An 18,753-nucleotide genomic window follows, 5' to 3' on the forward strand; every position below is an offset into this window, starting at 1 on the left:
TTGCAAGTATTGAACAGGTACAACCATCCTGACTATGGGCTAAAAGCTCCAAGGTCAGAATGGAAGACACCCCACCCCCCCACCCCCCACCCCAGGTGGTGGAGAATGACTGAGCCAAGATCCTGTTGGACTTCTAGATTCAGAGTGACAAAATGGTGATGACAAACAACAGAAGAAGGTAGTGGTAAAAGATCTAGAATCTCAAGAGACAGCAACATCAAGAAGACGGAACACATAAAGCTGGATAAATACCAAGGGCTGAAAGAGGAGCTAGAGAAGATGAGGGGAGTAAAGGCACCAGTGGTGCCAGTTGTCATGGAAACAATGGGGGCTTTGACCCCCAAAATGAGAGAGTGGCTTCAGCAGATTCCAGGTACAACATCTGAGGTATCTGTCCAGAATACTGTGGTCCTAGAAACAGCTAACACAATGCTCAGAACACTCAAACTCCCAGGCCTCTGTTAAAGGACCCGGGCTTGAGGAAGACACACTCCACCACCCCCATGTGTTTATACATGCATGTGTTGTTTGTATCATGTGCTTTATTTGCATTTACTTTTTGCATTGCTCCTTTCTTGCATTTTGACTTTTACATGTGCCAAGTCATTGTATTTGTCATGCTGATTGTGTTTTTAAGCGGCACGGTGGTACAGTGGTTAGCACTGTCACCTCACAGCAAGAAGTTTCCGGGTTCGAGTCCCAGGTCGGGCACGGGATCTTTCTGTGTGGAGTCTGCATGTTCTCCCTGTGCCTGTGTGGGTTCTCTCTGGTACTCCAGCTTCCTCCCACAGTCCAAAGACATCAAGAGGGGACGAGGCTGATTGATACTCTAAATTGACCGTAGGCGTGACTATGAGTGTGAATGGTTGTCTGTCTCTATGTGTTGGCCCTGTGATGGACTGGTGACCTGTCCAGGGTGAACCCCGCCTCTCACCCGTAACCACTGGGATAGGCTCCAGCCCCCCACGACCCTTAACAGAAATAAGCGGAAGACAATGGATGGATTGTGTTTTTAATTTTGCTTGTCATTTTTTTCTCAGTTGATGAATTACTGTGGCCAAAAAATGACATACAATGTGAGGAGTGAGAGTGAATTGAGGGCAGTATGGTGGTGCAGTAGTTAGCATTGTCAAGAAGGTTCCGGGTTTGAGTCTGTCTACATGTGTTGGCCCTGCGATGGACTGGTGACCTGTCCAGGGTGAACCCCGCCTCTCACCTGAAAGCCGCTAGGATATGCTCCAGCTCCCCCCCCCCCCCTTTCTGCTTATCCTGAACAGGATAAGCAAAAGAAAATGGATGGATGGATGGATGAGAGTGAACTGATACGTTTTAGTCAGGAAAAACAAAACAGTGAGCTGAAAAGATACGAGAAAGGGAAAAGTATTGCAATTGCACTTTTGGTGTTCATCTGAACAAAAACATAGATTTGTGATGTATTTAACCTGCCTCAGTTGTTTTTCCTGAACAATACTGACATTTGCTTTGTTCCTCAGCACCTGCGTGACTCAAGTGAACAACATGAATTTACATGTGTTCTCCCCAATACCCTTTGCTGCCCGAGCTTCACACTCATTTCCCAAACAGCAGGAGCCAATAGTTTGTTTTTGAAGGAAGTCACAGAGAGACAAAGCTGTCCCATCTGTCCCTGAGCCACCAGTATATGAGCACTTGCTCAGGCAGTCGGTTGTGATATTACCCAGAGCTATTTCATTGGGTACAATCAACATGTTTGCCAGTGTGTTCCTGGTCAACAAAGAGATTTGCTTGATGGCCTTTCAAGCACAACACAGCCTGTCTTGGGCACAAAGGAAAATGCGGTGTTGAGATGACTAACAGGTTTCTTTGGGCTGTCAGCTCATCAGAAAACATGAAAATGTTACACCAGATGGATGAAGCATGAAAACATCCTTCTCAATGCATTCAATAGCAAAATATAATGGCAGCGAAGCAATCTGGTGCAGAGGAAAGTCATTGATACTGCATTTGTTCCTTCGCCTCCCAATCCTTGTGTCCACCACCACAGAGGGGGTGGGATGGGTTGGGGTGGGGGGACCAATCCAATCCAATCTTTGAGGTGTGATGGAGGTTGAGACCTGGGGAAGCCTGGGGAGGCAGGACAAGAGAAGGAAATGTATTTTTTTCTTGAATGGCCTTCCTTCCTGGAGGGGACACAGTGACATGATCATCTGTGCTGGATCCTGGATACTGGAACCAGACAGACAGGAAAGGCAAAAATTTCTCTTTGCTTGGGTTGATTGCAACAAGACAAGGAAACAGCAAGAGGGAGAAGAGACTGATTGAGAGGAGAGTGTTTCAGGAAGCTATCATGTGATCCTCCACCAGTGTGACATCAATAGACCACTGACTCCTCTTCGGAAGGAAACTGGAGACACGTGAGCTTGAATAGAACATTAATCTACTTCTCTTGTGGTCTTAAATCTCATATGTTACAGGAAGTTCCTTACTCATCGTCACAAATCAATCTCACCAAGCAGGGGTGCATTCAGAATTTTTGGGTCCCAAAACAACAACTCATCAACCACTCAGTGTTTTGTTCCAGTTTATTTTCAGGCTTCAGGTCTGTGTTCTTGTACAGCATCTTGTTTACTGACAAGAGAAAGCTAAAACCAGTTGAAAAACATTCAAACACTTAAAAGAAAGTTTGAAGGATAATTGAAGGTTACCCTCTCCGTCCAGTGCAACCACTGCTGTTTTTAAGCCAAGTTTACAGTACATCAATACACACATTGTTGGAGTGATTAATACTTTGTGCTGTCTTGCATAATGATGATCAGTATTTGTCCACTGAGCAAAGACCACTGCAGCAAACGCATTTGCTTTCATAACTCACACTCAAGGTTGACTGAGAATATGAATTTAAATCCATCAAGACCCCAAGCAAGATGTGTAAAACAATTGAATGCTTGGAATTATATTCACTGGTGGTCAAATTATTCTCTTTGCTGTCAGAAGCTTGAGGCAGATGCTGGAACTGCAGCTGACGACAAGACGTGGAGGTTTGAGCTGAGGATGCTGGTGGATATGACAGCTCACATAGGCTGCAGGCTCAGTCTAGACTCGCTAGTTGAAGGTGAGTGCTGGCGGCTGATGGCCATGGCTATCAAGGCCCTGTGGCTGCACATTGTGATGGAGGAATGATTGGAAATGAGAGGGCTACAAAGAAGAAGTTTAGTGTGCTAAGAATAAGAGTGTGTGCTTCCAGTTTACTTTTTAAGTGTTCTCTACAAAATTATGCTGAAGTAAAAAGAATGTATAATATATGTGTAATATAAATCAAATCCCCCCCCCCCCCGCAACCATTAACAGACACGTAGTATAGAAAATGGATGGATGGACATTTTCCAATCAGTATTTATTTGATAATGATAAAGCAATGAAAACGTGTTTTTTGCAATTGCAAAAATTATGCTTTCATAAACTAAAAGGTGGGCATATACATGTAGAGTAAATAACTTCTGAATCAGCAGTATCACTGTAAGTTTACTTGAAGTACTGTATCGTTCACAGTATATTTGTTAATAAACTCAAAGTTAACTTCTTTTACCCTGAAATAAAAGAGAAGCTATACTTTTACTAACTTGAAAAAAGACTTGTTTGAAAAGAATATGTCTATCGTTTACTTGCTTTATTTTTCAGGGGTGCATTTTGAAGCTTTTTATAAAAAAAAACAATGTTTTATGTTTTGACTGAACCTGTTGTGGCTGTATATGTAGAGGTGTTCCTGATATTTCCTAATACAAATGTACATGCGTACAAATGTACAGGGCAAAATAGAAAGACATCTGAGTATTTGCACAGTACAGGTGAACAGCACCAAAAACCACAGCCTCCACCATGACCATTAAAATAACATAATGAGACTCAGTTGGCCGACCTACAAGGTCAGAGGCACAAATGCCCAAAGTCCCCCAATTTAAATCTGGTCGAAATTAACTGAATTAAGATTTTATTTCAGTTGGCTGCTGAACAGAGTGTGAGGACTCTCTTGTGGGGTTAGCTGACGCAGGTGCTACCTGTACAGACTTTATCACAGTAGTCCCAATTTGCGGAAGAAGAGGGGTAACAACTCTTTTTTGCAGATCAAAGCATAGTCTGCGCAAATGGTGTAGGAGTTATTAAAATTTGTTGATTCATAACAATCTATCTTGTGATTAAAAAGCCACTAGACACATCCATAGCCATACGTCCCAACTCTACAGAAATACCAAGGTAGAAGACAAACCTTCTGCTGTTCAAACCTGTCCAACAACAATGTCAGTAATTAGCTTTGAGAGATATGCAGATTACCGCTGTGGTCACGACATGTAATTCTTCTATAATCAGTAGCAGCTTGTCCTGACAAGATAATCAATGGCCCCTTACACAGGTGCCTGTTCGTTCATGACTGTTCAGGCATCGTGGAGCTCACATCCTTCATGTCTCCAATTACCTTTGATCAGTGAGTTCATGCGAGACTAGGCTACGCCTCGTCAATGGAGTGAATGTTATATGTCTTCCTCCTGGTGAAATGTCTTTGAGGCCCTTTGAAAGATTAGCTGCCACAGTGCCAGGATTACAAAAATATGCTTGTTAGCAATAAACTCGTTCATGAGGACATAACGCCAGAGGTGAGGGAGGAGAGGAGAGGGGTAGGGGCTGATAGAGCTTAACCTTGTGTTTTGAAGTAATGTCTCATGTAATGGTGATGGCACTTTGTATTTAAGAAGTGGTTTGTTGCTCGGGGACAATCATTAACTGAACAAGTCCACACTACAGGCTTGAGGTTCATTGACCATCACACCCCTCAGCTCCTGCCGCTCACTTTCCCAAACACAGCGTGACGTAGTTGGGTTCAAGTGTCTGGATCTGAAACCACTCCAGCTCAATTAGATGAGATTTCTAGTTTTAATGAGAAAACACTGTATTGAACTCAAGAGGAGAATCCTTAATTAGCTGTTTGCACAGTTGCTGCTGCTGTTGTGTTCGTTCATTAGTTACTATATGTAAAATGTAGAGTAAAGAATCCTGTCCTATAGTTCACATGCTCCATCCATGTCATTTTAAGTGTTTATGCATGAAAAAAATTGATGATCGCCAAAGACAAGTCCTTTTACATAGAATTAACTGGTCAAAATATATTTTAACTTCAGGATTCTATCTGCTGCAGGAGGAAGAGAAATAAAGCTTTTAGTGGATGTTGAAAATCCTATCACGTTCTTTCAAAAACCCAGGGCTGGCCCCTGGCATAAACACTTCATGCAATTGTTTAGGGCCAAGAGAGGTGGGAAGGACCATGTGACTTCAGTGTGACTTTCCAACTTGAGCTCACAGAAATAAATTAAATTACCACAACCCCTGCACGCGATTGTATGGTAGTGGAATCACATGATCTCTCTGCGCTTTTGTTGTCGTTTGAGAGTGTGTAGCCAGAAATAAATGTCCCTCCCTGTATCTAAATGATGCACCAGGTAACATTAAAAAAAAAAACTCCTTAGAGAACATTTGTTGTGTTGAAGGGGGGGGGGGGGCTTGTAGTTGAACAAAAACACAGGATAAAGATATGTGACAGTACCTGAGATAATTAATGAGACAGGTAATAATTATGTTCTGTTTCTAAAAAAAGCAGAAGGTTGGTACAGCTGATTTAAACCTGGAAGATTGGTAAGAAATTTAGTTGCTGACTCTGAGATGTATGTGATCATTCACCTATTTTTCCCACTGCTAACTTTATTAATATTTTACAATGTCTCTGAACTGTCTCTGAAATGGAAAAAAAAGATTTTAAATACTTTCTGAATATCCACTAAACAGCATTTCAAAAGCATTATTTTATCACACACAAGGGGACGGGGAAAGCAAGTAGAGAGAATTTATCTATGGCAGTTATTGCTGCCTGGGATTCAGAGATAATGCCTTGTGAAGGCCATGCGTGTGTGTGTGTGTACATGTGTAACTTGAAAAGGAACATGACAGTAATGTCTCAGGTTGATTTAAACCTGACACATTGCCTCTGAAATTCAAGATTACATTGGCTCGCTTTTTGTTGCTCTGGGACTAAAATTCTCACACATGCTGAAAATTTGACTGAGCTCAGAGTGAGCCTGCTGAACATGTTGCACTGGAGTGTAAAATGTGACACATTTGAGCTCATACTCTCTGAGCTGTTATGATATACTTTCCCTAAAGATGGGAAATGTATGAAAAGAATCTGGAGATCTCCCTTTGTTCGCATTGATATGAAATGACTGGTTATTAAGAAGTGAGCATGGGCATGAGTCGAAATAGCACAGAAGCACTATCAAGTAGCTCCTTTTATCAAGTTTATTATTCATGTGCAGTTCATCATTGCTCCTTATTTATTGTATACAAATAAAGTGTGGTACAGTGCTGAGACCTCTGAGCTTGCTCTATCATAAGCATACTAGACCTTGGAAAAAATTGAGAAAGCAAATGTGAATGGTGATGCACTCTGCTTTAATTAACTGGATAATGTGGAAATGTAGTTCTCATAAGACTGACATGTTATGCTGACCCGAACTGGATTTGGATCGGAGCTAGGACACCGGTAAAGAGGGATAATGTCTGAAGGCTATTTATTAAATGATATAGGGAGGAAAAAAACTTACTCTGTACAAGGGAGGCTAGAATGTTAGGGAATGTGGGGCTGAAGCTTGAAATGAATGGGGGTGTGGGGGTTGCAGGGGGTGCGTGCAATGTTGATTGTGCATGCACTAACCAGTCCAGGGTGGGGAATACCTAACACTGGGGGTCAGAGGTTCCAGAGGAACTGAAGGCGGAGAGGGAAGGAGACTGTTGGGGTCCAGGAGACAAATGGGGTTATAGCGTTGTGGTCGTGTAGTCACGGAGGAGGTCTTAGGAGGTGGAGGAATCACGGAGGAGGACTCGGGAGGCAGTGGAGTCGTGGAACAGTTCTGGAGAGGCAGAGTCACAGAGGGACTCTTGTGGAAGGGAAAAACAGGGGAAAAATAAGATATGAGTATATCCACAGAGCAAAAAATTGTTGGCAAAAGGGCAGCGAAATCCGAAGAGAGCCTGTTGGTATAATTACCATGTGGGTTCAGTACGTTCAATCACTGCATGCAGGGCCAGGCTTCCTCTTAGCTCTTAGCTGGGATGGTAATTGACTGCAGGCGTGGCAGATCACCAATTAGCAAGCACCTGTGCTGCTGGACCTCCCAGCCAGAGGAGGAGGGCCATTGACAGCACTGGGAGGATCCCTGAAATGATGAAAAGATAATGAGACATCTCATGTTGACAGAACTGAAAAACAATCCATTTCAAGATAACAGACAATATGACGTGAATTGCACCATCACGGTTATACGTAAAGGCACAATACTTTTACATATATACTTTATGTTTGATTATATACATACAAACACACAACTACATATACACATATATATGTATGTGTATATGTAAATACATGCATGTGTGTCCATATATAGACACACATACACATGGTAAATGGACTCAATTTTATATAGCGCCTTTCTACCTTAGCGGTACTCAAAGCGCTTTTACAGTGTCATCTCATTCACCCATTCACACACACACACTGATGGAGGAGGCTGCCATGCAAGGCACCAACCTACTCATCAGGAGCAATTATGGGTTCAGTATCTTGCTCAAAGAGCTCTACCCCTGAGCCATGCCACCCACAATACTAAAATGCACAACTGATCTAATCATAAATGTCTGGAAATATTTCCAAAAGAATGCGAAAAACAACAGATTTTTCTATTGAGTTTTGTAATATTTCTTGAGAAATATATCTTTTGATGTCAAAGAATATGAAAGAAAGGGTCTCCCTGTTGAATTGGATCTTTATCTAAATGTAATGGTTCCTCCCTTTGTCGAGGAACCTCGTTGATCATCCTGACTAGTAGTTAACCCAGCAAACTGAACCTGTTAAGGGTTTGATGTGATTGATGTGATGTATTTGATGAGGTTATTTTGAAAAAGGTTCCACGACAAGTGACTTCTGCAGGGTGTTCTGGTCTCATGTGCCACAGAATAACATATTAGATTTATACATTCATTAAAGTAATGCCCTCTTTCTTCAATGCCAACCAAAGAAGTTAATCAAGCAATTCCATCAATTAGCTGTAACCACATCCTGAGTCTCGACCCCTAGGCTCTCTCTGATGCTTCAAGTGACACAAACCCTTGCATGCCCACACTGTCAACCCCACCTCCTTTCATCCCTCCCCTCCACCCCTCACCCTTCCACAGCCAACAACTTTCCACAGTCCAACCCACTTTGAATCCTTGTTATTCCAAAATAAACTTTACATATTTTAAACGTTGTGACTTTTTTAGAGAAAGTACTACTTTCATAAGAACAGGGATAACACATTTTATTCAGTTTTAGCCACATGGTGTGCTAACTAAATTTACTTTATTTATTCCCCATTCTGTAAACCATGTTCACTTCATCTAAGGTATACTGCTCACATGTAAACCTACTGTATATTGTGGTACTTGTACCATGACCTGGAATAGCCCAACATACATTCTCAATACTTTATATTTTTAATAACGTAGCAAAACAAAACAATTTCAGTTCTTTAGCTGTTTGACCAGATTTTCCATGACCTGCATGAATTTTAATCAATCAATCAATCAATCAATCAATCAATCAATCAATCAATCAATCAACCAACCAATCAATCAATCAATCAATCAACCAATCAATCAATCAATCAATCAATCAATCAGACTTTCTTTATATAGTGCTTTCCATACAATAAAATGTAACACAAATAGCTTCACAACAGAAACCACTCAAGAAACACATATAATTACACACACACACACACACACACACACACACATATTTCACATTATCAGTATTGCAGCAAATTTTGTATGTGCCAAGTTTTGTGAAGTGAGAAAGTGAGATGGTGTTCAGCTAACATTGCTGTGACACTGTTGGACATGAACATGATGCTGGAGTGGCGTCACATAGTCTCCCAGTTACTATTTTAAAGGATCGATATAAAGCAATACCTTCACCGGAAAGTGAATTTTACCTTTCAAGTTATCACACGTAGATGTCTCAAACTCACAAAAGACTTTTTTTTCCCCCTTAGCACAACTTCTTTGTTTCTCCAGAATGCAGAAAGATCCAGACACATATATCCAGCTTGAAGCAAATGATGTCTGATGGCCAAGTAATGCAATAGGGGAAAACAAATGTTTCTGAGCTTAAGACCTCTTCATGAATTCTTGAAAGTCAAATTATTTGGGGGGCAAGCATCACTTTAATGTGGATCGCATCTCAGACTTCAGTAAATAACCGATACACAGGAGGGTCTTAGCAGAGTGTTTTATTTTATAAGGAGAGACTTTGGTCACTTGATTTAATTGAAAGGGGATGAGCAAAGTTCACTCTCCCTATGACTCATTCCAATTCAGACCCTAGTGTTTTACAAGGTTTCATCTTCACAACATTATTGAGTCCTAAAACACACCTGCTCCCACGGAGCGACGGCCTCGCTCTGCCACTAAACGGTGAGTGCTTGTCTTTAAGACCACAAGCTCTGTGGGATCGGTTGCTCCATTACTGCATAGTATAAAATTTTAGAAGGCTTAATGTTTATTTCTGTCTGGGTAATACGTCTAGAGGGATGGAGTGTGTTGGAGCCCCCTGTAGCACATGATTATGACATTTTCATGAGAGGGAAAAAGGGATCTCTCAGATGCAAAATACTGTGTGTTATTATAGTTTTATTTTAACACATATGCTTTGCTGTAAGGACATCAGCAAGTAATAGAGCTGATAAAAACACTACTCCAACTCATTTTATGGAAAAGTCAGGTTGGAATAAAAAGAAATGTTTAATTGGTTTCTGTAAAGCCTGTTGTGATTGAAGACAGAGTTAAAGAGATCAAACCATAGGGAGTTTATCTGTACTAATGGAACTGAAGAGTCAGAATTCAGACCTCATGCTGCATATGGAGAGCTTGTTTGATCATACAACAGTGTCAGAAACCCTTGATGCAGAATACGGTCAGTGGTAGGAAGGATGGAAAAATCTGAATTCAGTCTTCTTTTTACTTTTCTGAAAAAATTTATTTTATGACTTCTTTGGGCACAGCTGATATTTGATACTTAGACATCCAGAGACTATTTTACAATTATATACAGATTTATTTCATCTTTGAAGGAAGTCATTTTGAATCTAAGGATGCACCTCAAGATCACCTCTATGCTGTCACAGTTATATTTCCCTGACTGAAGTATTTGTCTAGCTTTCTCAAATATTTGAGAAAATGATTAGAAATCCTGTGTACAATAAATCTGTCCACATCCTTTCCTAAGACCTGTGCCACCCTCATATACATACCACATATTTTCTGTGCACTTCAGATTGAATTCTGAGAAAGAAGTCGTGTCATGTTGGGGGAGTGGGAGCCTTCATGGGTGAATAACCGAAATGGAAATCACTTTTTTTTTGGGTGAAGTAATGCTTTAATATATTCAGTGCTAATAACTTCAAAAACACTTCTGGAAAATGTGTCAAAACTATTGTGGAAAAAAACACAAAGGATAGATCGGGTGTAGTAGTTTTGAGTTGTTAAACCGAGTAACACCTCATAATAAATCAACGCTCCAAGTACCACCATCATGACCTATATAGCACAGGCTCCTACACATGGGACACAATGTGTGCTGGGCTCGCTGCAGGATATGATGAAGGACACTGAGTTGAAGCACTGCTTAAACCTGCACATAGCTAGTGTGCGACCGAGATGTACACCAGAATGTTTTAAAATCACACGCATCCAAATGCATCTCATAGTCAATCACAGGATAGCAACGGCTCAGGTTATTCTGTGGAGGTGAGCAAGTGTGTGCTGATCCTCAAGACAACACAGGAGATGGAGTGTTTCCGCTCACCCAGGAGCTGGTCCATGACTGATTTCATGGATCCACTGCTGAGACCTTAACCACTTACACACACTGGGGCCTCTCGGCTCTTCCTCAGTCCAACTGAAACTGCAAAGTGGTGGTAGCTTGAGGCATAGCTCTTTACTGTTTTGCGTCCTTTGCCTCTATCGTTAGCTGCAGCAGGCGCGAGGGATGGTTCAGCGCGTGTGGCGTGAGTGAATGTGATCTCGTAGCAGGGACACAAAAATATTGCAAGACAAAATTTATTGTGAATTACAATTTGGCTTACTTTTTCATTCAAAAGTATATACTGTTATGATTTTATTTTTCAAAACAACATTTCTGGGATTCCGCCCCATACTACTTGAGGGAAGACAAGATGATAACCAGATAACTGGCAACCCGTCCAGGGTGAACCCCGCCTCTCGTCTGAAAGCTGTTGGGATAGGCTCCAGTCCCCCCCCCCCCCCCCCATGACCTTAACAGGATAAGCGGAAGAAAATGAATGGAAAAAACATTCTTCTTCAAAATGCTCTTTGCTTGCATTTGTTGTACTGAATACTTATTGGGAAAAAAACCTGTCATAAATTAAGAGATCTTTATACGTACCTGGGACTGCCTGCCTCCCATCCTGTAAAAAGCCTGCAGTTTCTCATCCGTGTATTCTGGTTAAAATAGATCAGAATCAGGGCCTTGGTTTGTCCAGAAGTAATCCCTCTATCCTCTTTTACAAAGCTGGTCATGATTATAGCGGCGGTAGCTCTTCTATTTGTCAGCAAATATTTTGTTGACCCAAGTTACAATGGGGCTTTTCCTTGCGTCATCAAATCACTGCGACCGGTCAGGAAATCTCCATGTATGTCTGACCGTAAAATAACACATCTCCTAATTTCCAACAGCTCTTACACAGCTAATGTGAAATGTAACACTTGTTCTAAAAATGCAGGCAGAAAAACATTTGGAGAAGGGTATTTGATGACTTTTGAGACTGCTTTCTCTACTAGCTCACATATTTTAGCTAAGTTGACAAACAGTTGGCCGTCTGGTGGCGGTCTGGTGTTCAGTAATGCAACAGAGAGGAAAGAAATGTCTCTATCTGCTTGTCTAGTTCTTAAGATTATGAACTATGCACTTATTTTGCAAAAGTTTTTGGAGTTCCTGTGAAGGCATATTTGATAGAACTTAGCTAAGAAAGTAATATAACTGACATGTTACTTTCTGAAGTAAACTGCCAGAACCTGATGGTTATTTCAATGTATAATCAATGCAGAGACATCACAAATCTGTTAACATAGCATGACTGACTCTTATTACTGCATAGGAACAAGTACAACATTGCATTTGTCCTCACATCTTGCATGCGTGCTGCCACCAAATCCTCATTTCTGTCAGTCTGATGTTATCGACTAAACCCATTTCCTCTTTGGGATACATTTTGGCCACAAGCTTGTTGTGGTGGGGACCTTAACAGGGAAATGTTGTTTCTGGATGGCACCCAACAAGTCAAACACAAGTGGCTTGATGAACAGTGCTGTGTCATAGCAAAGTGTTAATATGCAGGCTTTGGAGAATTATGATGAGGTTAATGTCATAATGTGTCGGGTATTTGTTTATGGCACTTTATGGGCTTTATTGAGAGGAGAATAAGCTAGTGAGCGACTGTCCAGTGTGGCTGGACATCAATAAAACAATGTTCTGGTCTGAAAGGTTGAGCGCGATTGATTGTAGAGTAGAATGTCATGGGCAAATAATTCAGTTCTGCAGCTGGTTGGAGGAGATAGCCATCTATGGGAAAATAGTAGAGCAAATGAACATCATTTGTGTGTTTGAAGCTGCTTGTCAGACTGGAAGCCAAGCAATCAGAGATGAACCTGATGTCTGATAGAGTTTTACATCCTTCCCCAGCTTCTTTCAGCTTCTCTGTCAACTGCGCTGAGCAGGCATCCCATCGGACCTCCCCCTCCTGGATCCCACTTCACGCCCTTCTCCGGCTGAAAATGAAGACATCAGTGCAGCTGAGACACCTGAGCTGCTTTCTTTCATTTATATGGTGTGACGTGTGCATGCCAAGGGAAAATAAAGACTATTTTGTGGAACCTGTGCAGAGTGTGATGGCTCTGACAATGAAAACTACACTTGAGACATTTTAGATTTAAGATACACCATTTTGAAATGGTAATCAATACAATAACATTTAATCTCCAAACTGCAAACTTTGGCCTCACCACCAACTTTCTTGCTTGTTTTCTCTGTGCAGCTCTGTCAGTTTTTTGAGTCAACCCCTCTGCATCTTCACTCTCCCACTATTGCAGATGCAGGATAAATAAGCAAGCAGTCTGCTGCCAGTGTGTGAAATGGTTCTTATCTATCTCAGCCATTAGAGAGTGGGTCCTATTATAAAGCTCTGCATTATTCAGTATGCCTGAGAGACTGATCATTATGGATTTTCACCTGTTTCCAAACAGCCTCCAGAGTCCAACTGGGGCCTCCTGGCTGGTGCTCTGAACCTGGATGAAGGCTGTACGCATCCTCCAGAATAGTCTCTGCACTATAACAGCAGAAATGCTCAGATTAGTTCTCTGGTAAAAGTCTCCATTCAGAATTCACCTTAAGTAAAGAAGTATTTGATGAATTTAATTAAAAGCAATACTTCACACTTTCAAGTACTCAATTAGTAGGTATATTGAGCTGACAAAGATGTTTTCCCCTCCTGCAGCACTTCTTTGTGACTCGAGAGTGTGAAAAGACCTGTATATTTAGCTTGAAAGGAGAAGGACAGCTACAATAAAAAGAATAACAAAACTGTCCAAAAACATCCTTTACAGGCTCAAGCCCATCACCTGGAATAATCCACATCTTTAAAGCTCTGTAATCCACAAACACCTTGGATATGAGCTACAATGATAAACCTAGCAGTTCAGGTCGGGGACAGAGCAACCAGGTGATGCATTTAGTTTAACCAACACATCTGCGCTCATTCACATTAACAGAATTAACATCAGACTGGAAGTGTTTTAGTTCATTTATTTTTTTCTATCTCAAATCAAAGTGTTTGTGGACTGCTGGATCAAGGGGATGTGGATTACACTGGATGATGCCCTGGAGAGTTTGTAAATGGATGGATTTTTGGAGGGGGGGGCATTTTGCTGTTGTTCTGCTATTTTTGCAGCTGTTCGCCACCCGTCTTCATTAGTTTTAGCTGCATATGGGTGTATGACACTTTCTGCACTCTGGAGTAACAAAGAGGTGATGCAGGAAGGGAATTAACTCACTTAAGGAATTAAAAATAAATGTACACATTCTACATGGTGTTTGTGTATTATGGCAGGTTTAGTTTGGTGTTCTCTTGAAGCTGACGGCTCCACATTTGAAAGTACATCATCTTCATCATGTTTTCTATGCTACATCTTTTTCTTCAAAGTAACTTTTGTGGAAGTAGAAGCAATGGCTTACTCTAGTCTCCTTTATCATCTTTGTATTGTCAGATGTATCTTGATTTATCCTCCTTTCCATGACCCTTCAGTAACACTGATTAACAGATTTTATGAGGTGGCCCAAGTTGATCGACCTTTTGTTGATGCCCAGTCCTGCTCTGTGGGGACTCAGACCTAACCTCAGCCACTCTTCCTCCCAGTATGTAATCAATGCAAATTATGATTTAACATAGTGGTAGGGGCCGGTGTGTTGCAGACTTCTTTGCCAGGTGTATTGTATGAATACATACATTCTAGCCAGAAAAGCAGTCTGGTGAGAGAGAATTCTCCAGCCATCTGTGAACCCGTCTGTCCACCGCAGTGAATAAAGCTGATCTGAACCAGCCACAGAATTGGACCTGAAGGAGTCCTTATTTCTTCAACACTTGTAAGTGATGCAGTGGTGTAAAAAAGTACAACATTCCCTAAAATGCAACAACTCAAGTGCAGTGGAGCTACTTCGATATTGTCCGTAAGTGCAGTGCTTAACCAAAAAAACTTGCATCACTGCAAACACAAAAGCATGACTACACCAACATCTGGCCGCAAAGTCTCAAATCCCTTCAGCGTAGTTTATTTTAAGTGAGATAAATCATACTAAATGCAAGAGGTACAAATGAACCTGAACGCTTTGTGACTGTTCACTGTTACAACAGACTGAATGCAGACACATGGTGAGATAGAAAGAAGACATAGCTGAACATATGGTGCCTCGGCACCTTTTATAGGTGAGACATGACAGGAATTTTGTAGATCTACAGTAAGATCACAAGCTCAGGGGCCTGCTGTTTGTGGGAAACGTGCAGCATGATCTCATCTGAAGCATTGAGCAGTGTTTTCTCCCAATTTATACAAAAGCATCGTCCTGCTGCTGCTGCTGCTGCTGCTGCTGCTGGATGTCTGAAGACAGACACTTCAGCACTTCAGATTAAGAGCATTAATGGCATGGATTGTGCTGAGATCAGGAGAACTTTTTACATGCCTATCTTGGGCTCCAGCAATTAAACTCCGCCACTGACTATTTGTCCTATCCACTGTTGCTTGCCTTCGGCACGGCACCTTGCGGATTACAACACCGCCCAATCGATGATTAAACAAATTAAAGCAGACTATGGGTCAATTTTCATCCAGTTGTAGCCAGAGGGAGCTGACATGTCATGCACACGTCTGAAAACCCCACTTGAAATGCAACAGAGATAAATTAAATCCCTAGGAAAAATGGTTGGATTGCACATTTTTTTTAGAGTTCTGTTTGTGGCCAGTTTTATGCTGCACTCCAATATGACAAGGACCGACAATCAATGTGTCTAAGGGCAGTTATTCTATTCATCTGGCAACAGAGTGTTACATGAAAACCACATCCCGGGATGGTCCTTTTACCATAAGTGGCCTTGAGCATCCAAAGGCCCAGTTCAAGAGTTAACTGGGACCTCAGCATGCTCTCCAAAATGAATAAAAAATACAGAGAAAGGGGGGAAAAATGATTTGATTTCCAAATCCAATTCCTCATCCAGTATTCAGCAAAGACAAATATGGTGTCAAAGTTTGAAGTCTCAGCAAAAACTGACTTTATAATGGAGCTACATTATCGATAATTTGTGAAATTACATTTTTTGATGTCACATAATCTGGATTTTTTTTTTAAAACGAGGAAGAGGAATTGGTGGTATTTTATGATTAGAAATGTGCAGGTTTCAGCAAAAAAAAAAAATCATCAATCAAAGTATTTACAGTATTTTTTATGTTTTTATACATGTTTTGAGGGGACCTTTAAGCAATTCCTACTAAATAACCCCCCAAAAAAGCACTGCCGTTTTTAATAAAAATACACCTGACATTTTTTTTTACATAACAGCGTCTGAAACTGATGGAAATTTCCAACAAAAAGTGCTTCATGCTCTTTCAGCACCATGGACAGCTCACAAATAACCTCTTCCTCAGACCTGCCTCTTTCAAGACGGCGTAAACAATTTAAATCACATGGAATACTTTTCCAAATCAGATCAGGTCAGGAAATCTCATGACCATTAACAAGATATGGATAGATACTTTCTCTCGATTTAAATGCTGTCAAACAGTCGAATCAGAATTCATGCAATTTTGACCACTTTAACAAAACGTGTCCGTTCTGCGGAGATGGTGGTCACTCTGTGAAAACAAAGCATGGAAGATGAGAGACAGTGAGGTGTGAGACATCAAAAGTATCTGAGGCAAAACTTCAATACAAGTTAAACTTCTGGGCTCACACTGTAACATTTCCTCCCGCAAAACTTCTTCTTCTCATTCAGTTTATTGGCAAACCACATTTGATGCGCATTATCGCCATCGACTGGCCCAGGCTGCACATGACTTCTTTGTTCTTGTTTGTCCTTACATGTTTGCCACATTTACTGTACACATTATAAAAGTAAATGTGACAGTGCAGTATCTATCTGTCTATCTATCTATCTATCTATCTATCGCTCTGTCTATCTGTCTATCTATCTCTCTGTCTATCTGTCTATCTATCAATCTATCTATCTATCTATCTGTGTCTATCTATCTATCTATCTATCTATCTATCTATCTATCTATCTATCTATCTATCTATCTATCTATTCAGCACCTATCAGTTCATGTGTTTGCCTGGGAAAAGGTAAAATTAAATGTTTGCATTCAATGATCATGTATTTGTGAATATTCTCAGTCGTCCAGGTCATCCTAATTCTCAAAATGATCTGAAGAAGCTTCTTGGATGAGAGGTGAAAGGTCCTCACTTACAAGAGGTGAGTCTAGTTGTCTATACTGATCTTTTTGAGGATGCAATCATCATGAAATTTTAACAGAAGTTGTCTGTTTATTTTATTAGTTTATTTGAGACAGTGCAATGTGCAAGGCTGAGTTTCTGTTGTAAACATGTCAATGTTAATAACACAATCAGTATCCACCAGTATACATTCTAATGCTAACAGATTACAAATGATGCTGATAGCAACGATTCACGCCGAAAGGTAAAAACAGACATGGAAAGTTACAGAGCCCCTGAAGGGACATGGGGGGAAAAAATTAATGGGTAAAAAAAAAAAAAAAAAAAAAGTACGAACTTAACAAAATAATTGTGAAATAATTATAAAATAATGACCAAATAACCCATGGGAGAGGTTTTTTGAGTTGCAATTATGGAGGACGATTTGGAGCGGTTCTTGCTCTCAAGAGAGGTCCCAGAAGAGGACATTACGCGGATGAAGAGGTGTGAGGCCAATACCAAAATAAAAGTCAATAAACTTCTCCCACGGGTCATGTGTATATTCCTCCATCGTTTTGGGTCTGTTTTACTTCTGGATCATTGACACTACTTTAAAAGACAAAAAAACCCTTTGTGATATCTCACAATTATTTTGCGAGATCTTGCAAAAGTCCGTCCTTTTTTTTTTATCCATTAATTTTTTTCTCCCCATGTCCCTTTAGGGGCTCCGTAGAAAGTAACAGCAGAGGATAGGAAAGACAAAAAGGAATTGCTTGTGCAACTGTTGTATCAAAACCCTTTGTTTGTTTGATTAAAAATATGTCACATGTCCTAACAAACCCATTATACTCATCCCAGTGATGACTTGTTGCTGCTCCTTCAGTCTGTGAGTTGCAGGAGTTTCATTCACAGGTTTGGCTTGTAAGGCTTGACTCATTAACACCCACTGAGAAAAAAAAGAAAAATACCTTTTTAATCAATTTCTGTGGAAGAACTGCTGGTAAAAATCATATGCCCTTTGACCTGTGACATTTAATTTTGGCTATCATTGCATTATTAATATTCTTAAGAGCTTTTATTTTGCTTTATGTGCTAAGGATCTTGAGCTTCTCCCAACGTGAGAACGTGGAAAATGTTCTCTTGTTTCACCAGAGCAGGAAGGGTCAGTTACATAAAAGTCTGATAATCATTTTAACACATTTGATTCTCCTTCTCCTGCTTCCATATTATTGGGGTGATACTGGTACTATGACATCGCCTGAAGCAAAAACATCTGCAAATCTGTAAAGTGATGCATAGGAGCAGGTCAGGCAGCCCTTCGGAACCAGCTGAGGGAATCATCGGAGCCCAAAATTTTGCTAATTAATGGTTTGTTTGTTTTTTTACAGAAGACAGAGTTTTTCACTATTCACTGGCACATCATCGAACATTAAACAGCCACAGTTCCCTTTTCCCAGTTCCCTTCTTTAAGTGCACTTGAAACACATTCAAGCATTTTTGTTTTCTGAGAAAACCAGCTGATCCTCATCGTTGAATTAATTTATTAAAAAGTCAGACACACACTCCCACAACATTTCCTCCCGGAGGAAGTGTGAAGTGGCGGTTGTGTTTGACGTTCTGCATTTTTCAGCGACAAG

The sequence above is a fragment of the Aulostomus chinensis genome, chromosome 8 (assembly GCF_037954235.1).
Source record: "Aulostomus chinensis isolate RoL2024-O1b breed Wild chromosome 8, RoL_Achi_v1.0, whole genome shotgun sequence".
Lineage (NCBI taxonomy): Eukaryota > Metazoa > Chordata > Actinopteri > Syngnathiformes > Aulostomidae > Aulostomus > Aulostomus chinensis.